Source organism: Ostrinia nubilalis, chromosome 6 (genome assembly GCF_963855985.1).
Source record: "Ostrinia nubilalis chromosome 6, ilOstNubi1.1, whole genome shotgun sequence".
Lineage (NCBI taxonomy): Eukaryota > Metazoa > Arthropoda > Insecta > Lepidoptera > Crambidae > Ostrinia > Ostrinia nubilalis.
In genome coordinates, this window is record NC_087093.1 from 10,104,537 (window position 1) to 10,128,027 (window position 23,491).

At 36.4% G+C, this 23,491-nt stretch overlaps 1 protein-coding gene and 1 long non-coding RNA gene across 2 annotated transcripts in view; one reads left to right on the forward strand and one right to left on the reverse strand.

Annotated features, from left to right (window-relative positions):
• LOC135072823 (protein O-mannosyl-transferase TMTC2-like) overlaps positions 1–23,491 on the reverse strand; it is a 113,886-nt gene that overhangs the window by 8,678 nt on the left and 81,717 nt on the right. The window lies entirely within an intron of this gene.
• Positions 19,624–22,070, forward strand: LOC135072594 (uncharacterized). Its single transcript, XR_010257463.1, has 4 exons — positions 19,624–19,856; positions 20,118–20,235; positions 21,189–21,291; positions 21,668–22,070. It is a non-coding gene; the product is annotated as an uncharacterized LOC135072594 (long non-coding RNA).

Genomic DNA, 23,491 nt, shown 5'->3' on the forward strand with positions numbered 1-23,491 from the left:
CCTAGTTTCGTGAGCACTGCAGTCAAAGCAAATAATTTAATATAACAACGAAACTTCAACCTTAAACGTCAGAGGGGAGCCTGGAGAGGAGGGATCTGGCAAATTTAAGACACTACAGAAAACAAGAGTAAGCTCTTATCTTATTTAGTTCATACATCTACATTATAGTTTATGCATGGTATCAAAAGAACCTAGATAAATAGAATTTCGATAACAATTATTTCGATAAAAAAATATTTTGTGCACTTTAAAAGTTGACCTTCATGCCGTTATTTGTTTTATAGTAGTGAGAATCATGCTAAACTTAAGGGTGTAACATTTAGATACCAAAATAGACAGGTTAGTCTTTAATGCTCACGACACAAAATCACAGAATAATAATAAGTACTACTACAGAAGTTTTACTTCGCGAAGGTATTTATAAAAATGTATGCTCAATGTCATTAACAATATGGTGTAATTTAACCTGTCTCAAGAGTCAAGCACCATTTTGTTGACAAACGTCAGTGATCAGCACTGCGCCGAAGCTATAGGGCTGACTTCGGTAAAATGATGTGACGTGAGGTGCCAAACTGCGGAAAATGGCGGAGGAAATACATGATTTAGCATGAATTATCATGAATAATAAACTACTTATTTACCTCTCAGTGTCTTGAGGCAACTTAAAAAAGTACATTCTGTGTTTTTATTATTATTTAGGCAGTTAAATACTGCACAGTATTTAGTACACCATTTTCTTTATTTTCTTCCATCATACACAAGAATACGCGTGCGTGAGTCAATGTTCGCTCGTATGTGAGGCCTTGTCGAATAGTATCCTGTAGGTGGGCCATCGTGCGTGTTTTGTTTTCGATGTAAACTCGCGGAGATGAACAGGCCTGACAAAACTGATAATCACAAGAAACTGTTATTTTGTGTTTTTGAGCTTTCTTTATCTTTTTCAGTTATGGTTTCTGGCTGGAAGACATTATTACCCTCCCAGCACATCCCAACTCATTTGGCACTTTATTTGAATTGTAAAGAAAATACGAATTTATTAGTGCAATGATAACCAGCGTGAGAACTTAGTCATGCATGATATTAAGAGATCTAAAAAAATCGTAATAGAATATACAGGGTGTCCCAAAATTTGCACGTCACACTGACACCAGAAGTAAATGAGCTTAAGACGCATCTAACAAGTATATTAAGTCCATTTTTAAAAATAACTAATATGAGTCATATTTCAAAACTCATCAAACTTGAATAAATAAAATAAAACTTATGAATTTTTTCTATGCACATATTAAGCTTGTTCGATGTGTCTTAGACTCAGCTACCTCCAGTGTCAGTGTGACGTGCTAATTTTGGGACACTCTGTATGAAATGAAATTACAAGAAACAACATTTGAAAACTAACATTGAATATAAAAAGGTATTGCAAATAAACACTCGCTTCTGTACTCATGTTCGTCAATATTTGTACATACGCATTCACGTGTGCTCAAACACCGATCGGAAATAATAGGATTTTGTAATAAATATTGTTTCTGGATAGTTGATCTGGAGATAATGTTTTGTACAAATAATAAATTTAGAAAGCATGACTGGGTTGATGTACGAGTAAGTTCATGAAGTTAAACAGTACCTACTGCACCTTATGAAGCAGTATTGCTGGTGAATATTTACAAAAAAATCCTATAGCTACACTGTAAAAAATGGTTTGGTTACCTACCCTACTGCTTACTCATAAAAAGTGACTTGCGAACTGGAAGTTACTAGTTACTAACTACATACCAACTTTGGTTATGAGGAACAAAATGTTGTGTAAAATAAACAAACCATTTTATAGTGAGCTAAATCTTTGGTTAACATTCAGTTCGCAAGTCATTTTTTTGTGTAAGCAGTAATCAAAAATGTTTTTCAGTGTAGTGTGTGTTTTTTATTTTTTTCAGCGGAGGCCTTATATTACAGTTTTTAAAATACGTCTTGATTAGTACTTAATGTGAACTGGAAAACTCAGTTGCTTTTATTTTTATACACACTATCTTACGCTTAACGAAATAAATAAAATAATATATTTGGCTGTTCTACTACATTAATGGCAGAGCTCTAATGTTTTTATCCAAACTTTCGTCAGCATTCCGGTCAAAATAATTTAATGAAACAATCAGGCTTGCCCTGGCCGTCAGGGGGCGTTTATCAGGAAAATTTACTGGCTAGCTGACATTACCGTCCTCGGCAGCGAATACGGACTCATTTGCCAGTCCGTTTGAAAAACCCACAGAATTACCCAGCGGTGAATCTGAAATTCTACTATCTGTTTAAGATCGAACGGACTGGATCCGGCTCGGTTAACGTGGTTGTTATGCTTAATTAATCTATTAGGGTTTGTGGTATTTGTTATGCAGCTTTTTTATAGTAATGGGTTATTCTATAAAAATAATTCAGAGGGGAAATTATTTATTGCTTTTAATTTTGAACACCATTTGCTAGCTAAGAAATAAAAATTACAAAAAAAATGCATTATGCATGAATAAGTAATTTGATTTTACACACTAAACACACTTGAATCGAACCAGAAAAAAGACTAGTGTTCGGTAAAGACTTGAATAAACCCCAGTCTGTTAGATAAGTAGCCGTAAGTACCTCAGCGAGAGTTCTCAACTGAGAGGCAAAATCCTTTTGTCAACATCGCAACTCGTATCCGAGCTTTAAGCTTGTGCCTTCAATGATGAAATATTCCACAAATAACACATTTCCGCCGAGATACTAGGCCTATAAGCTCATAAAGTTGCGAGGTGGGCGACAGGGGGTCCATTAACTTTAATACCCTCATAACTACATGACGAAATCTCTACAACAGGGAAAAGCTTTCTTAATTCCGCCCGCCCGTTAGCGTTCCGCCTAGCAAGTGATATAATATTTTTTCGGCGGTAATGAAAAACTGGCCGATATTTTGCCCGTAATTTACGTTACTTGATTAATTAGAATAAAAAATAAAGATATTACGATGTGATTTTTAATTGAAACTGGGTAGGCACAGATGGCTGAAAATCGAATACGTAAATGAAATTAATATAACTTTAATCTATATATATAAAAGAAAATCGTGTTAGTTACACCACTTATAACTCAAGAACGGCTGAACCGATTTAGCTGAAAATTGTCAGGGAGGTAGTTTAGAGCCAGGAGAAGGACATAGGATACTTTTTATCCCGTTCGAAATAAAAAAAAAGTCTGCTTATTTATTGCCATTAAGGCGGAACAAAGTTCGCCGGGTCAGCTAGTAAAATAATAAAAAACGTTTATTGCTTTTTTACAAAAGGAATTACAAAAGTAAACTCATAATAAAAAGGTAGAAGCAAACTTTGATAACTAAGTACCTAGGTACGAGTAAGTTACATAAAATTGCTTACAAACTGGGTGTCATTATGCCAAATTAACTGTACAAACAGAAATAAATCTCACAGCTAATAAATAGATTTACCATTTTCCACTTAACTTATTTCTTTTTCACCCAAGTTAAGTAATTCTTAAATAACAAAGTGTATCTACCACACAAATTTAGTTATAAATGTTTTTGTGTGAAGGTATATTTATGTTATGATAGTCGTAAACAGACCAACTTAATTGGTGCTTATTTTATATGGCCATATTACTTTATATTCCACAAAATATGGCTTGAAAACGACGCGCGAATACGAATGTCTGGATGTCTAGACTAGGATTGGCAGATGTCATTCTAGGTTTACAGCAGCCATATGCCAGAAAATCGTGGATAGTAAAATATTCGCAATTTTCATTCTACAGTACAACTCCCAGCAGTATTTTTGGGGTCATATAAATAAACTATCTGTACCCGCGATTTAGTACGCGTGAAAATAGCTTGAATCATTTTTCTTTACTGCTCTGTTTCTATTGGCTGTAGGGTGATGATATAGCCTAAGTATCCTCAATAATGGGCTATCCAACAAAAATATTTTTTCAATTAGCGCAATTCCTGAAATTAGCGCATTCAAGCAAACAAAAAAAAGCTCTTCAGCTTTATAATAAAGTAAATTACCTATAGATTTACACAGACAAAACTCTGATAACAGATTAGCAAGTTATACGCTATTGTATTTGCTCCCCCCATACGTTTCTTACTACAAATCATTTATAGCCTTAGCTAAACCGAGCAAATCGTAACGGAAATGTGGAAATGGTACGTGATGTACATACAAAACTACTAATGTATCATATCGGTGTTAATTCCGATTGGTTTCATTACATATCGATCCGTTTCCTTGTGTTGGCATCGATCCAAGTGAGTAACAAAAAGGTTTATTGTACGGAATAGTGCCATTGTAGCGTCGTTACAGGCGCGGTTTTGCAATAGGTAAGTAATAAATGATAAACATTTAGCACTAGCGGTTTCAAGGTTCTGTAGCTTTTAAATTAAGGTTGATTGGTTTTGAGGAAATAAAATCCAATACTTGTTTATTTTAACCGACAATGTAGATCTCTAATAAAAATAGAGAACATATTATTGAAATCATAAGTAGGTAATTAGTGAGATGAAACCCGTAGTAGGAGGATTTTCGGATCACAAAATTGTACAATAAGTAGTCTTTTCAGTCAAATGACGTACATTGCTGGACAAATGCCTCTCCCAAGGATTTCCACAAAGTTTTTTACATGGATAAAAGTGTTGTTTTGTGTGGACTAAATTAATGCTTGCAACGTTACAAAATGATTGTTATCAAAGTTTTTATCATCTTATTGACATTAAATGAAGAAATTATATGTAAAGTTTGCTCATTTCAGCGTCAAATTATGGAACCCTAAAGATGGGCACTGAATCGTCGTTGACACGCAAGCGCGGGACCCAAACGCGATAGCACGCGAGCTGTGAAGGCGCCATTTCTTAGATATAATAAATAACACAATTGGTAACAAATGTGTGCCCTTGGCATCAACATACTACGCTAACAGCTTTAGTCAATTTGTTATTTCTCATCCTTCGATCAATAGTGCTTAGTCCTATTATTGATTTGGTGCTTTCACAAAAATATCTTTGAGAACTGCTAAATATTTAAGATTTTACAAAATAGGAAAGCAACAAGCTCATGAATATCTATTCGCTTTTATATTGAAGAATTGTTATTTTAATTCACATAAACGTAAAAGAAGATAATTCCGTATTCATCATGCGGCCCGTCATTGCATTTCACCGTCAGCGGCGTACGAGGAAACTCTGTATAAATTCAATAATGCTATTTGTGTTCATATTTACAGAGGGCAAAGAAACCATTTCTCACGTAATATATCTAAGTCGCAATGCTGAAGGTAAATAAGCAAGTTTCCCTTAGCGAATGAATTTCATATCGTCATAACCAGGTAGCTTGCGAAATTCAAGTCACGTTCACACACCAGCAAATAATATTATGAGAGAAATCGTGTCTGGTAGAAGCATAACTTTATCGGCTCATGATGTAGGAGTCCGTTGTGTGTTTAGCTCTGTTCTTGAATAGTTTAGGGTATGGCACGTTTGACGAAGATCTAACCCATACGTCACGTCAAGAAGTTTGACGGCTTACAATTTGGCATAAGCGTCCGTGGAACATCTGCCCAATTATCTCCAGGCCCGGGGCGACTGGTGCATATAGGCTTAGGTAGGCCTAGCAATGTGTTTTATGGATGTAACATGAGTGCCTGGAGTTTGTCAGTACAAGTTTCAAAATAAAACATGTCTGTTGTTCAGGCTCAATACCAAAAGGGAACAGTAAAAGGTGTTGTGTTCTAAAAATTATATCCCCCTAAAATCAACGGCTCCATTGGTTGAAACGTTTCAAGATAACCATCTAACTAGCTCCAAACAAACGTCGAAAATAATCAAAGTTATGGCAATTCTAAGAAGTTGGTAATGGACGGGCGAATTCGAAAATACGTTATTCGAAATTGAAATGTCGACTATTCCCCAGTCAAAGCAGTATTAGGAGTAATCAAATCAAAACATTTGAAATGGAAAAATTATATTTTCTTTGTGAACTTTGTTGCTCTCAACGTGAACTTTGTAATCAATAATACAAATCATCTTGAACATAATAGTACCTACTAAAAAGGATTGACTTGTAACAGCCAATAAATAAAAAGAACGAAAGTAGAAATAGTGCAATTCATTCTTGTTAAACTTTCGAAAGCTCCATTATGCAAATTTAAATTTTATCGTTCAAACGACGAAAAGTTATGTGACAGTTAATGCGACACAGTCGCATTCTTTCATCGTCTTATTTACTCAGTAGTATGGTTTGGCGTATTACGTCCGCTCGGTAAATAACGGTAAACCGAGTATTTGCACTGACAGTAAATGTCAACAAACTGTTCGCCTTGTACAGACTGGGAGTACAAACAGAGGTAATCCCCACTGCCTCGCTGTAGCCTCCAAGACGGGCACGATGAGAGATGTTCAACATTTTCAAATCGCACAATTGATTGTAGCTTTATTTTCAATTTGTCATCCGTACGATTGAGCATCCCTGCGAATGTTGTAAATTTATGTAGCAGCAAAGTTACGGTGGACCCGCTGCGCGCAGCCAATTTTCGAATGCCAGTAAATTTATAGGGACAGAATCCTTTGTTGCAAGACAGATTCAATGGTGATGTATCACGAAATAGCTCTGAGTAGGAGCCAGCGAGAACAAATCTGCTGTGAATATTTACAGTGCGAGCATAAATTATTCTTTATTGATTCGGGTTGTAGTTTGCACTCGTGTTAACAACTTTTTGGGAAAAGCTCGATTGAACTGATGCTTTGGATAAAACTTTAATGTTTGATATTATGAATTTACTTATTTTTATTTTCAGGTTTCGTTCCGAAATTGGTTTTCAATAAGAGTCAATTTGGTGGCAAAAGTGGAATAATTAGGTACCAACCAAGTTAATATAGTTTGAGCATGGCAATCACCGCTGTGTATGTAACACTCGTAAAAGAAACAGCGCTGAAAGCGAGCTAAACAGTACATACCTATTTACGTAGTCCTGTAAGAGGCCTTATAACGGTCCAACATCTCATGCTCAGTAAGGCATTACCATAACTTGCTCGGCAAAAAGTAATCGACCGGCAAAACAAGCTATCTCGAAGCACATACACTAAGCCAGAATAGGACGTTTTTATTTTACCTCCGTTCCCCTAATGGTGCCCAGGGTACTGAATTACTCTAGCTGTTTCAATTTACATTTAGGCAGGCCAGGTGGAAGTATGGATGCGTCAATTTCCCTCTTGTACGTTATGAAACGAGATAATACACAATTACGTGAACTCATAACTTTTTACGGTGAAAACAGACCTGTCTGGGTACCCTAAATAGAAAACTATTATCTTTTTAACGCAAAATTTTCAGTACCTTTTGTTGTTATGTAACAGTGATAGCACACAAAATGTGACATAAAGACGCCGGTTGAAATTATTAGAGTGTTACACGGTACCAAATAGTACATAAAATTTTGAAAATATATGTACTTAAAACCATTTTTACTTTTTTTGTTTTAAATACTAATAATGTTTTACATTCAAACTAAAGATGTGTTTTCTCACCGTAATTTCGAAGTAGGTAAGTATATTAATAAACAGCAAAGTCCAAGTTTTGAATGATTAATATGAGTAGGCACTCTATTCATAAAATATGTATAGTTTACTAGCTATTTACTGAAAAAGCAGTACAACTACTATAAAATATTAATATAGAGCTTCAGGTCAAGTTCAGCTTTGATTAATATTATTACTATTTCGGGTAAGTGTTTAGAAACTTATTTAATATTTACTTTGAAATAAGTGACAAACATTTTTTTAAAAACAAAAATGAAACTAAAACTCTGAAAATAGCTTTATGTTGAACTAATGAAATAGTTGGCACATACAGCACAAAGCCAGTGGGTCAGTATTTAAAAGGCCGGGTAGCAGAGAAAATGGCGAAAATGAGGTTTTAATTTTTCATTTTTGAGGTACTAAACAGTAAAATTAAAGGCTAAGATTTTTTTTGGGTATAGTTGAGGATATTTTCTAGGGCTATTAACAGATGGAAACACGATTTGATGAAGTTGACTCGATAGAATAAATTCCCAAATTACCTCTATTCGTTTTCTATCTATGGTTTTATTTTTAAAATAAGCGATTTGAGATTCTGAAGCTTTTACTAAACTAAAGTTCAGAAATAACTTGAGGGCTTTTAACGGATGAAATTTTTATATTGTGTCTTATTTAGTTACTATGTTAAAAAATGTGGAAAAAATCGCCCATGACGGCTTGGACAATCTCAATCAGTCGCGCGGTGGCGCTTACGGAGGACGGACGCGTGTCATTTTTTTGGCCGTGACAGTTCGCGATTTGTCAATATTTTTGACAATGATGACTTTGATGAGTCACAGTATAATAATATCAGTGTTACTGGAGAAAGCTATGATAATAAAGAAATTATGAATTTTGTCTACCTATTGAAATTTAAATCGTTGGCATCTTTTTAAACTAAGACTCTACTCATGATACATAGTACATTACTCAAATATGAGACAAAACCAATGAGTTAAAATTACATTTTAATAGTACCTACATACAATCGTCTTACACTCTTTAGAAGAGCACACTGACACAAATAAATAATAAAAAATTAGGTCAGTTGGTCAAATATAGGGGCAGCTGCACGTCACTGAAAGACGATTCTGTTTACTCAGCATCTGGGCTGGAGAACATGAATCCTTGCTTACAGATGCAGATGTAAATAGAGTTATAACTGGACAAATTTTACATGAAATGTTTAACAGAAATCAGTTAACCCTACAGTGGTCGCGCGGATTACACCCGTAATCCACTCGTGCAAATTGTCGAATATTTTGAAATCGGTCAACGCGATCGTTTTGATACTTCGTGTACTTTAAGTTGCATAGTCGAAGATCACACTTAATGACGTGTGAGCGCCAGGTCGCTTGTGGATGTGTCGCAAGAGCCCCGTAAATGCTGATGGTCTACCCGTGTAATCCGCGCGACCAATTACGTAAGTATTTTTTAAGTTACCTTTTTTACTTAATGTGTTTGTTTTTGCATTATTAGTGTAAATCAATGCTTTATAATAAATAATTACGGCATGGGTATGTATTTACATTTGTGTTTTCAATAAAATCATTGTATTTGAGATAAAAATCATGAACAATAGACAAAAACCATAAATTGCAGAATGGCTAGAAGTAATTGACAATGAAAGCGTTTCTTCTGGCGACTCTTCGGTTTCTGATGAAGAAGTGCACATTCTTCCACAAGAGAACAAGTTTCTCAGACCAGTGATTAGCCATCTAACTCAGAACCATCACAGCGGAGTTTTTTAGGTCGCTACTTTGACTGCGGAAGAAAGCGAAATCAAAGTACTGGTAATACTTGTAATTCGTGCAACAAATTTATTTGTCCTAATCATTCCATGATGGCCTGTATCTCCTGTTCAAAATATGATTAATAAATAAGTGCAATTAGTACTTAATGATTCATAAACTGCCAAAGTTGCCATTTTCTTGATGAAAAATGATGATTTTTATGTTTTGCTTAATTTATAAACACTGAGAAGAACTGCTCGTTTCTTTGATTGATTATTTCATTAACTAATACATAATAATAAATATAAAAAATAAAGAAACAGGTTTTTATAAAGAGATGTCTTCTTTTTTTACTCCATAAAATGGCTTACGCATGTAATCCGCGCGACCACTAACGTAATATTTTAGTGCGCGACCACCGTAGGGTTAAAAGGCACATACATGGAATACCAATAAGGTTGCGGAGGGAAAGCTACCTATTAGGCCTCAGCCTCGAACTTAGCGGGCAGCGGGGCGGCGGCGGCGGCGGCGCGGGAGCGGCAGGATCTTATGCGTAAAATCAAATAGACCGGTTCTCGAAAACAGCGGCGCGGCAGCGGGGCGGCAGCGGGCAACGAGCGGGCAGCGGCGACGGAGCGGGCAACGAGCGGGCAGCGCACTCCTTCTTTTGCCCACAATAAATCGAGCGTTAGGAATAAATTTGAATCGAAATAAGATTGTTGCCGTTGTTCAGACATTTCGTTTGCGAATAAAAACAAATATCGCGACAACACAACCCCGAACACAACACTTCGCCGCTAAAGCGCCGCGCGAGCTGCCCGCTTGTTTCGAGAACGGGTCTGCGTTGCCCGCCCCGCTCCAGCGCCGCCGCCGCTCCCGCCCCGCTGCCCGCTAAGTTCGAGGCTGAGGCCTTATAAACTAGCGGCCGCCCGCGACTTCGTTCGCGTGGACCTCGTTTTATCCCCGTTAGATATTGATGTTTTACCTCGTTTTACCCATGTTGATAGATGGCGTTTCACGGCTTCCCCCGAATGAATATTTACGAACGTCATACCGTAGTTTGTCCAGTGCTGTAGATTTTAACCAATGACGATAGATGGCGCTTTTTAGACACGTCTTATTTATTTATTGAAATTTATTTGCCACATATCGTCATAATGTTAATCTGGGTTATAAACAATAATACTGTAAAGTTTCAACAAAATCCGTTCAGTAGTTTTTGCGTGAAAGAGTAACAAACATCCTGACATCCAAACTTTCGCCTTTATAATATTAGTAGGATATTTCACAATCCAAACTAATATTTACTATTTAGCATTTACTTACAGTAAATATTAGTATGAATTGTGAAATATTTAAAATAAAAAAAGAATAAAACAAAATAGGGTTTCAAATTGCCTATCTATATCTAATATTATAAAGAGGTAAAGTTTGTGTGTTTGTATGTTTGTTAAATTGTAAGGGGTAATCTCGGGATCTACTGAACCGATTTTAAAAAATCTTTTACCAATAGAAAGCCACATTATATCTGAGTGTAATAGGTTATATAAAAACCGAAAAATTCCACGCAGGCGAACAGACATATAATAAAACTATTTAACTGTCCTGCAATGAAAAGCTTGATCGGGTACAACACCTCAAGTTATTTCAGAACTTGATTTCATTAAAAGACTCCGAATATCAAAAATATCAAATCGCTTAGGTATCTAAAGTCAAACGATTCTTAAATGTCAAGTGGCATAAAGTTGGGACTAATGAATAAGCCATTAAGATAGTAGCGCCCTCCTGTCAATGACATACCTGGAACGATAGAGTATTGGACAACTAATAAAAATGCTTTGTCCTAAATGACTGACGGATATCGTAGAGACCTGAAAGTTGGAAGGTGTGTTCTTTGTATGACGTAGGCATCTCATAAGAAAAGATTTTCCGAAATGGGGTTATGAAATGAAGGGGGTGAAAAAAGGGGGCAAAGTTTGTATGGGACAAAGTGATTCCTTGGTTCAATCTACTTGAAATTTAGCTTAACAATTCCTTAAAATAATTGTGTGACGTGTGGAACGGGTAGAAAGTAATTTTGGCAGTCATTTTCTTCGAAGTTGATATCAATACTACTTAGTGCCTTTGATTTAATTACTTTTTATTTTTACGTGTTTGAAAACTCCATGTCAGATTGTGTTCAATGTCAAGTGAAATCTCAAATTGAAATGTCTCAATCTCAATGAGGAGTCTCTGTATTTATTCCTAGAATTCCCCTAACACCGTCAAATTACCCTTTCGAATTCAAGACAGTGCAGTTTCCCATCAGTCTGCTTCGTAAGGACTATAAAAAAAGCTCAAAGTCAAACTCTAGGGACCTCTGCTTAAACTCCCATGAGTGCACAGAGGTACGCAGGTAACCGCGTGTGATGCTCATAGTAATTTTCGATACAGAACCCCGTACATACGTCATACATATTATAGAAAGAAAACACCCAGACCAATACAAACAAACATGTTTCTACAATTTTAGCATAACATTTTTATTTATTAATAAACAAAGAGACTGAACAAAATTGATGCGTGTGATTAATGTTATTAACCACATGCAAAGCTTCGTGAATTGCAACAACTATAATTTATTAATCAAGCTCTAAATAATCGCTACTAAGAGCAACTTATCATAAAATGTTTTTCCAATCGCTCAAGCTCCCAAGGGCCTACCGATAGGTCGGGTGACGTAATCTTGAAATTCTTTAAGCCGGCGAAGAACTTCCAGAAGGTCGGGCGACGCCACGGCCACTTTGAACCGTGTTTACTTCTGCAGTTATATTTTATATTTATTCGATTCTAGAATATATTCCCAAAAAGTCTGAAAGGTGTTTTAATTTGTATCACTTGGATATGATTTGTATTAGAAAGTGTTGTGAGTGTGACGCTTGAAGGGAAGGAAGTCAACCTAACCAAACCAACTGCGTATTTCTATACTGTGTAGCTGGAAATTGTGGCGGGAGCTCTTTGGCGCGCTGTCTTCGGCGAAGAATTGACAGCGCGAAATACCTACTTTAGCAGAAATACCTATAGGCCAGTAGAATTAAACACAAAAATTGATTAAATCGGAAATAATTCCTACAAAAGATTTTTTTGCTTTAATGGCTTCATTGGTTGCCCATTAAGACTCTCCTAAGTTTTCGACTTCGACGGAGTTGTGCTTAAGTGGTGGGGGCCCCCGAAAGGGGCGTTTTTTCGGTTTTCCGGTTATACCGCATAAAGGACTTACCCTATCGAAAAGTGGTCTTCATGACGGTTGAAGGGCACTTAATCCTGCATTGAATAAGACCAAATTCAAATGTTTTGGATAAACCGTTCCCGCGCTAAAGTTCGGAAAAGTAGAAAATATACGTATAATTAATGACCCTCTCCACGTCCAATGGCTTGTTACCCACAGGCTTCCAAGTCTTGAAAAGGGCCACCTCAACCAGTGTAACCCTATCAAGGCTTACGAGCTTGATGCGCCTATCCTTGTGCGTCCCAGCCGTTCCTTAACTGCGGTTGGTGCACCTCTTCCTTGCACTCTCCTGAACGACCCTGTGTTACCTACTGTGGCTGTCCCTCTTCCTTGCAGCCTCCTGCACGACTACGTTGCCTAGCCGTATGCCTGGTCCAAGGTTCGACGCCACAAAATCAACTTCGCACGCGTGAAAATAGTTTAAATACTATTTTCCGTGCTTGCAACATTTTTCTTTACTGCTTCGGCTCTATTAGTCGTAGAGTGATTGTATATATCCTATAGCCTTCCTCAATTTATGAGCTATTCAACACAAAAATTATTATTTCAATCAAACTAGTAATTCTTGAGATTAGCGCGTTCAAACAAACAATCAAAAAACTCTTCAGCGTTTTAATATGAACTTGTTGTTGTTGATTTTTGGCGTCAAACCTTAGACCAGGCATACGGCTAGGCAACGTAGTCGTGCAGGAGGATACAAGGAAGAGGGGCAGCCACAGTAGGTAACACAGAGTCGTTTAGGTGAGTGCCAGGAAGAGGTGCAGCAACCGCAGTTAAGGAACGGCTGGGACGAACAAGGATCGGCGAATCCAGCTCGCATGCCTTGATAGGGTTACACTGGTTGAGGCGCTCCTTTTCAAGACTTGGAAGCCTGCGGGTAACGAGCCATTGAACGTGGAGAGGGTCATTAATTATACACATATTTTCTACTTTGCAGAACATTTGCACGAGAACAGTTTGTTCAGAACATATGAATTTGGTCTTATTTAATGCAGAATTAAATGCCCTTCAACCATCAGGAAGACCACTTTTCGATAGGGTAAGTCCTTTACGCGGTATAACTGGAAAACCGAAAAAGCGCCCCTTTCGGGGGCCCCCACCACTTAAGCACGACTCCGTCGAAGTCGAAAACTTAGGAGAGTCTTAATGGGCAACCAATGAAGCCATTAAAGCAATAAAATCTTTTGTAGGAATTATTTCCGATTTAAAAGCTAATTCTACTGGACTACTAGCCTTAATTGAAAAACAATAACAATAATGAACATACCTCCAACGCAAAGAATCTGGGTTAACCTTTTTCAGCAGTTCACTTTCCACCCATTTATAAGGCAGGAATGTGCAGGTTATACGAAATACACTTAACTCACTCTAACCACTTGATGTTTCGTGTGTAGACCTCATAAAATTATCACGGAGTTACAGGGAAACTTGAAAACAAGCTGTTAGTAAATTGATCCTAAACAGTAGGCGAGTTTTATAATAGCACACAGGGTTAGATTAAATTTTAATTTCGAACACTTTTTTCCGGGTCGCACTGTAAGGAAATTAGGGCAGATTGATAAAAGTTCACCGTATTCGGGATCGATGGCGATTCTGTGGACTCGTTGACACTTCAAAACGAATGGTCTGATTGTTTTTATTTGGCCGGGGAAATATGACTTTGGCTTTTTATTGGCTCTTCATACAGAAACAATTGTGCATCAAACACGGAATCGGCGATTCCGTGTTCCGTGAATCGCATCTCGTGCGTTTTAAATTGGACGAATTTATGAATAGATTAAGCGTTGCGAATGTTTCGAATAAATAATAAATACAGTATGCTGTGTATTTTTTTAAACGTGAACTACCAGTGTCAGATGAATGGTTCATAAATTATCCAACAAAAATGTGCATATTGCTATGCACTTTTTTATGATCCTTGTTCAGGAAAGCCAAAGCCAACAACTTTTTCCAGCTCACCTTTTTTTTAAACCATAGATTTTCGCTCTATTATAGTTACCTAGTTTTTAATTTATTCTGCCTACGTTTCAAGTGTTTAATTTATACATAGTGTACACCCTTGCACTTCCATAGAGCGTTCTCCCATAGCTATGATAGAACTATTGATTAGTTGTCACCTAACCCATCGCAGTAGGTTACGCTTGCCGCTGCCTTTGACACCACCCTAGATTGTTCAAAGTGCCCACATAATTCCTAGCCGAAAATCTGTGTTGCAATATTATGCCACACATAGCCCCAAGTTAACGCTGAGATAGGGGGAAGGCGGGTGGGTGGCTGCAGGATTAAATTATTATATGAAGAATTTTAATATCCTAGCTGTAATCTTAATCACGTAGCTATTATGGTAGCTTAATTAATTTTGTTTGCTCATGCTGCGTGCAACTGTGAACATGATTATGTGGTTGATAAAAAGAATAGCTTAGAATATAGTGGAGAATATTAGTAGCATAAATGTTAGTGTGTCCAGGGTGCTTAGCCACAATTTGAATATATGATTTCGTAATTCTTGTGGTTCAATAGCAATTTTTGTTACTGGATTGGATTGATATCTGGTTTTTATTTATTTTGATTCCCTTTCGTTTACAAGAATGCAAGTTCGTTCGCGTTTCGCTGCAGTGTTAGTTAGAATACCTACCTACTCTATAAGTGCAGGATTGAATGCATTTTCTATCAGTAACAAGCCAACTCGTTTTGAACTAATTAGCACGAGTTAAGCTTGTGACTGACGGGAAAATTCGCGTGAATGATCAGAATGTTTATTATCACTGGCAATCCTTGATTACTTTCGTTTGAACGTTTTCAAGTCTTTCTAAAATGTACCCTATTACAATTAAATGGCATCTTGCCACGGTGCTTTTAACAATCTTTCTGATATTTTTTTGTATTGTTGGGTATCAGTGTCTGAACTTATCTTTTAGTGATAACTGATAAGACTAACATTTCGTGGAACTAGCTTATCCCATAAAAGCTTTTCATTTATCTCCGAATTCCCCAAAAGTATAATATTCTAGGGATAATATGTTTACGGACAAACTACTTTCCTCTCATCCTAGAATTCACGTACCTTTGCTTTTGTAAACGAGTGTAGGTACCTACTTAAAGTACGAGAAAATATGGAAATTTTTGATCCTATTTTAAAACAGAATTACAATTTTCAGATTAAATAAGTAAGCAAATTGGCACGACAAGCTTATTCTTGCTGTCATAAGTGGATAATAAAAGGATATATTCGGATTTCAGCAGGTTTAAATTTCTATCTGGAAAGCGTATGCATCTAAGCTTTGAATAAAGTATAAGACACGTCTATAAATATTCGCCAAGAATTTGTTTGCTTAGGTGAATTTTGGTATTTTAGGGTAAGTTGTCATACCGATGCGAGGACTTAAGTTTTAAAATGAGAATATCTAGTGGATTTCTATTTAATGTGGCAGTCAAGTAACTAAGTCTCAATTCGATTTATCTAAATTCATAAAGAAACACATTACATGACAAACATTGCGCACAAAAATACTTAGATCAATTTTATCCGAACTTACCGAGAGATAATACACTCGACATTAAATAAATCGCACCTCCCGCGACAAGCACTTTCAAACGTATGCATTCCCACTTCCCACCAATATTGGCACCATTTAAAAGCCTGGTTCTAAACTTCATTTCATTAAAGGAAAGGTTTTTACCCCAAAAATGTGTCTTTAGAAGGATCCAGAGTCACTTCTTCAAAAAATAGATATTCAAATTCAAATTCATTATTGCTCCAATGTTGGTATATAAAAGTTCTTACATATAGACAAACATAGAGCCAAAACATGGACCCTGCTAGGGTATTGCAACATGAGATTAAATCTAATAAGTATTATAGTTACGCTTGAGCCAATTTTTATGGCTATAAAACTGTTAAGTTGGGATTAATCGCTATCCATCTGTTAAAGAGGACACGTGTGATCATTATTTGGTTTTATAACCATAAAATTTGGTCTAATTGATGCCAGAGGTGAGCCCAAAGTGAGGTCTTTTTTCAAGTCACATTAATGGTATATGTTAATCATTTATTAAGAAATCAAATGTGTTTTTTTAAGGATTTTTATAGGGCTTTCAAATAACACCAATATTGTTGGGACCATGATTGTGTCAGAAGAAAATCTTTAAAGTTCGCGTCGCGGAAAGTGCGGTTTATTTAATGTTGAGTGCCGTTTCGCTTCAGAAAGTTATTTGACATTGTTCTCAAGTTCATTAACTTGAGAACATCATACATTTATCCTCCCTTCTGCAACAGATTGGGGTATGCAACATTGTTTTTGAAGAACCTCATATCGTTTATGAGGAAAATTCGGGGCATCTCGGCTGATATTGCAGGTGTGCAGGCACTTCCGAATACGCCGCGCCGTAATGTTCGCTCTTTACGACTCTAGTAACAGATGACGTTCAGGTGTTAAAAATACACCTACCTGATGTATGGATGGGAATACGTCAAGTTAAACGATGTACATCCTTATTTTGTTGAGAGAGGTGCGATTTTACAACAAAAATTGATTAGTCGACTGTAGGTACAGTATTATTTTGCAACAAGATGACGATTTTATTTAATAGATTTTGAACTTTACACAGGTAAATTATAACATCGTTTATAAAAACGATTGAGAAAACTTGTCATAATGTATTGTAGTTTCTTAAGTTAAGCAAAAACTTCGCTTTACAACGAAACGTTGATATCTAAGATTTCCAAAACTTTAAGAAACTTTTCTAGAATTTCTTTATCGAAATACAATATCTGAGTAATCAAGTAAAAACGATTCGTATTTCAATCACGGAACAAATACAAGGAAAACATTGTTTCTCTTTAAAACCATTCGTAACGAGGAACTTCATTATTTGTGGATAAAAAATATAAAGAAAACGCCTATCATAAATGGTAATAATAGCATTGTTAACGACACAGTGGCTCTAGATAATGTAAAATTCGTTTCCAATGTTTACAATTTCGGAGAAAGTAATAAATCCTTACCTGTTTTCTACGAATTTGGGGTACGGGACGTATGTTAGTCGAGAGAATATCTACAGATGTAACTCTGTAACAATCACAAAGTGAGTTTTCAATTTGTGTGTCCCATCTGGTAATCGATCCCTGGACGGCCAAATTCGAGGAAGCCTAGAGTTATAAAATTATTTACTTGAGAATGTCAGAAATATAAAGCGTTGACTTTGAAGCATGATTTTCAGTTTCAAAGGGCTGTAGATAGTATCTTTGACTTTTTCACGTGATTTGGGGTAACAGACCCTACAGACGGATTCCAGAGCTATACGGTTCCTTTTTTCCTTATGGGTAATGGAAGAAAGACAAAATTGCTACAAGATTCACAATCTCAACCAATAGATAACTGCGTCGTTTTCAAATACTTGAATATGTTGCCAACGTGTTGGCAAACGGGTCCATATTCGGTTGCATAAAAAATATTGTCATAATTTAAGAGTGCATAAAGTTTTTTGCCATACTCATCATTTCGCATAACGTTCATACAGTATAAATCATAAGGCATAATTTTTTTTGCCATAACCACTTTTATTATAATAATATTTTAGTATATATTTTTTCTGTATTCTTGTTTTTTTAATAACGATTTCTAGGCATAACATTTATTGGCATCTAAACCAATGCCATAAATATTACCATTCATAATTATGATGAAAAATGTTATGCGTCTGAGAGGGCACCCTTGGCAAACAGAGGGAATCATTTAGTAACCTCACACTGAATGCTTGTCAATTTCCTTTCTGTTTAGCATCGTTCTGTTTCAGTGCCCGTACTCACTGGACATTGGTTCTAATGGGATTGTTGATTTATTCTTCTATTATTCAGATCATTTAATATGTAGCAATAAAATAATGAAGGGATAATCGTTGTAAAGTCAACTTTTAAACTTTTAATTGTATGGTACCTATAACTGCGTCGGGCATCGTTAAAGTAATACTGGGACGTGTAAAAGCACTTATTAATAATCTATTTGCATTTGCAACAAATGATTATTTTAGAATCCTATTTTAGTATTCCATTCAGTTATTTATTGTTTGAAAATAGTTACAGTGTTTTAAATTCAGATAATTATATTACATCGTTAAACACAGCATTTTATTTACTAATTATATAGAAAATAGCTTCCAACTACATACAATATTTAATTTGCTAGCAAAATAACATTATTTAATTAGTCCGAATGTAAAGTAAATATTTTTATTTGTCAGACGATTTATTGTTAAGCCGAACTTAACGCCAACACGCAAATATTTCACCAGTCTCATATCTCACCATGCACACTATGACAAACTTAATCCCCAAAAACTGCGCGAGAAAAATATATTTTGCGTGGCACCCCACAGTTCCCTTGTTCGCGAGATCTGGGTCAGCTCTAATATTTTAATCTTGTAACGTCGTGACTGACATTTCAGAGCCGAATTAAGGTGAATATTTTAAAATAATAAGGCTTAGTTTTCACTTCTCATACCTCCCTCCTCGGAAGATTATCCAGGGCACACTTACTTCGAAATGAAAGACAAACATACTCGGATTGCACGTTATTTCAGCGTACGTACGAAACTCAATATCGACTCCGTTCAATCGTTGGTAGGAAAGCAGCCAACACGTTTATGTGGTGCTATGTGCGGTATTAGAAGCGAATAAACATACTACATTGACTTATCCACTTCTATGAAACACCATTAAACGGTAATATCGAGATAGGACTAAATAGTTACAGAAGGAAAAGGAGGAAAATTTACAGATAATTTTCCTGATTCCTGATTTTGGTAAAAGGAATTTCTTGCCGAAATAGTTTGTGACTCGTTACCGGATTTCCACGAGTCGCGTGACGATATATTATGACGAAATAATGTACCTTGTATCTTCTAGTATAGATAAACACTATAAGTTTAGCGTTTAACTGAGTCAGTTCTCTGTGGTAAGGGAGCAGCACGGGAGGGGTGACAATGACATAAATTACAAATCCGAAGATGCTCTGTACGTCAGCATAAACCGAATCTTCCCAAGATATCGTTGCCCAAGTTCAGTGGAAGTTATGGAGACTGGTTGTCGTTCAAGGATTTATACGTCACTATGGTACACGGAAATGAAGATTTAAGTCCCGTGCAGAAGTTCTATTACTTGAAGTCGTGTTTGGTCGGCGAAGCTGCCTCTTTGGTTACGACTTTGGAATGTACGAACGAAAACTACGTGAAGGCATGGTCTGCGATTACATCAAGATATGACAATAAGGTTCTTATAGCTAATTATCATTTGCAACACATTTTGTCTTTACATAAAGTCAATTGTAAATCTTATACACTAAGACAATTAACAAATGAATTTATGCAGTATTATAACTCACTATTATCACTGAATATTTCAAACTTGCAAGATATTATTCTCATACATATTTTGTCAACAAAAATTGATTACAGTTCTTTGCGTGATTTTGAATTGCAAAGAGATTCCAGTGATTTCCCTAGTTTGCAACAATTTCTTAACTTTATACAGCAGCGCTGCCAAGCATTAGATATGCTATGCCGTGATGAAGCAGTGAGCACTACAAAGGTCGTGCCTCCGGCAAAGAGCACTAGTCATGTGACTGTTGGCAGCGGCAGAAGTGCAAATGGTAAGTTATTTTCTTGTTTGTACTGCAACAAAAATCACTCAACTTACAAGTGTTTTAAATTCATTAAATTGAGTCCCAATGACAGACAGACATTTGTTAACAAAACTAATTTGTGTGTTGTTTGTTTATCAGATAAACATTGTACTAGCAATTGCACATCCAATATTGTCTGTAAAAAGTGTTTACAAAAGCATCATCACTTATTACATCTTGATTCGCAGACATGTAATGAGACTTCTGCCCGTAGCTCTACTTCAAATGATTCTCACATCAATTCCCCGAGTAATGTTGTAATGACATCTTCAATAGTTACACAAAATAGTACCTCTGTATGTCAAGTGTCCCTTCTGCCCACTGCATTAGTGAATGTGTGTGACAGTGATGGTAAGCGATATGACTGCACTGTGCTTTTGGACATAGGTAGCCAAAAGAATTATATTAGTTCTGCGTTTGCTAATAAATTGGACTGTGTTAATTTTGAAGATGCTAGTCAAACTGTGGCCGGGGTGGGAGATCATACTTGTAAAATAAAGCATAAAGTTGCACTATCAGTTTATTCTAACTGTTCTGATTTTAAATATTGTTCAGAATTTGGTGTGTTAGATTTTATTACTGATCCTTTACCAATGGTCAATGTGTCTAAAGAGGCACTGCCATCTCTCATGCATTTGCATTTAGCTGACCCTAATTTCAATGTGTCTAAGGACATTGATATGATTCTTGGTGTTTCATGTTTTGCAAAATGTCTTCGAGAAGACAAGATCGATCTTGGTCCAAATATGCCCACATTAATAAATACTGAATTTGGTTGGGTATTTTGTGGTGAATTGTCTGTGGTAGGTCAACATGTTTCGGGTTTAAAAAGCCAATGTCATTTGTCTGTCCTACATAACGACATTAAAAAATTTTGGCAATTAGAAGAAATGCCTAATGATAATATGTTGTCATTTCAGGAGAAAAGGTGCGAACAGAGCTACCTTGATTCTGTGTCCAGGGATGAAGAAGGAAGGTATCATGTCGATTTGCCAATAAACAAAGAACTTCTACCAAAACTAGGTAATTCTTACAATGTTGCTTTTCGTTGTCTTATGTCATTGGAGAAAAAATTCCAAAATAATTCTGACTTTTTTAAGGCCTATAAAGCTTTTATTGAGGAATTTCTTAAACTTGGCCAAGCTCACTTTGTTCATATAAATCCACACAAAAGTGATGAAATTGAATATTACATGCCTCATCATGCTGTCTTGAAGGAAAGTTCCTCTACTACCAAGCTTAGAATTGTATTCAATGGTTCTCAACCCACTTCTACGGGCTTGAGCTTAAATGATGTACTTCTTGTGGGTCCTGTTGTTCAACCTGACATGTTTACCATACTTCTAAGATTTCGTACCTATGTTTATGTTTTTGTGTCTGATATAACTAAAATGTACAGGCAAATTCGAGTGAAACCTCAGTATCAAGCACTTCAGCGCATCCTGTGGAGAGATGATCCATCGCATGATATACAGTGTCTTCAGCTGGATACTGTTACATATGGAACAGCATCAGCCAGTTACCTTGCTACACGGACATTGGTGAAATTGGTTGAGGATGAAGGTGATAATTTTCCATCTGCTTCTAAGGCATTACTTCAAAGTACCTTCGTTGATGACATTTTGCATGGCGAGAATGATCTTTCTTCTGCATTAAATACCATAAATGAGTTGCAAGAGTTGTTAGCTAAAGGAAGGTTTGAATTGCACAAATGGTACTCTAATAGCTCAATGTTAATGTCGCAATTTCCTCCTGAAAAACTTGAAAAATGTCATTTTTCCTTTGACAATAAAGAAGGTTCTTGTATTAAAACGCTGGGTTTGAAGTGGGAGCCAAACTCAGATAAATTTCAGGTCGAGGTACCTAAATATACTTCCACTAGTCATACTAAAAGAAATATTTTGTCTGATATTGCTAAGGTCTATGATCCCTTGGGTTTTATTGCTCCAGTTACAGTCTATGCTAAGTTGATAATGCAAGATATCTGGAAGGCAAACGTTGACTGGGATTCTGAGGTGCCTGACGCTATTTTATCTAAATGGAAATTTTTTTGTGCCAATCTTGAATGCTTGAATGTCATTTCAGTGCCTCGTCTCATGGTTAATACTGACGCAGAGAGGGTTGAGCTTCATGGCTTCGCAGATAGCTCCACGAAGGCGTATGGCTGCGTCGTGTACATCCGCTGCAGTTGTCCTGAAAAAACTACAGTCCACTTAGTATGTGCGAAGACAAGAGTTGCTCCTCTCAAACCTGTCACTCTGTCTAAGTTAGAACTTTGCGCTGCACTGTTGCTTGCTAAGCTTATGAGCACTGTTTCCAAAACTTTAAATATTAGTTCTGAGAACTCATTCTATTGGACTGACTCCATGATTACCCTGTGTTGGATACAGAGTGATCCCGCTAGACGAGATGTTTTTGTATCGAATAGAGTTGGCCAAATACAAAATTTGTCTCCTAAAGACAATTGGTTTCATGTAAAGTCTTCAGAGAACCCTGCTGACATGGCTTCACGTGGTTTGGAACCACAGGATCTTTCCAATTGCAAATTATGGTTTAATGGACCTAACTGGCTTTTTCAAAGTGACTCACCTTGGCTTCATTAATAATAATATTACAAATATCAACCTGAACCTGTTCTCGAAAATAATCAATATAGACTCTACTTCGACCGCGCTATTCTCACTGACCGTACTACACACTATAATAGACCAGACATCACTCTACAAGATAAAAATAACCACACAGCAACCATAATAGATATCGCTATACCCAACACTCATAACTTGCAAAATACCATATCAGAAAAATTGTCTAAGTACACGGATCTAAAAGATGAAATTAGGCGGATGTGGCGTCTCAATGAAGTTAACATCGTTCCGATTGTTTTGTCAACAACAGGCGTTATACCGAAACAACTACACCAGTCAATAAATTCACTCAACTTATCACCACTTACTTATATATCACTCCAAAAGGCAGTTGTCCTGAACACCTGTAGAATAGTCAGAAAATTTTTGCAAGTTTACGAAACCCCTAACCAATTAAGACAGCTACCACCAGCACAAACGCAGCAACATAATAATTTAAATTAGGTACGAATATTGAATCGGGATTGCACTTGGCTTAGGCCCGTGTTCTCCTCTGATACCAGCCATGAGCTGAGACACAAAAGTGTAAACCGAAAATAATAATAATAATAATAATTCTTTATTTCTCACCATAG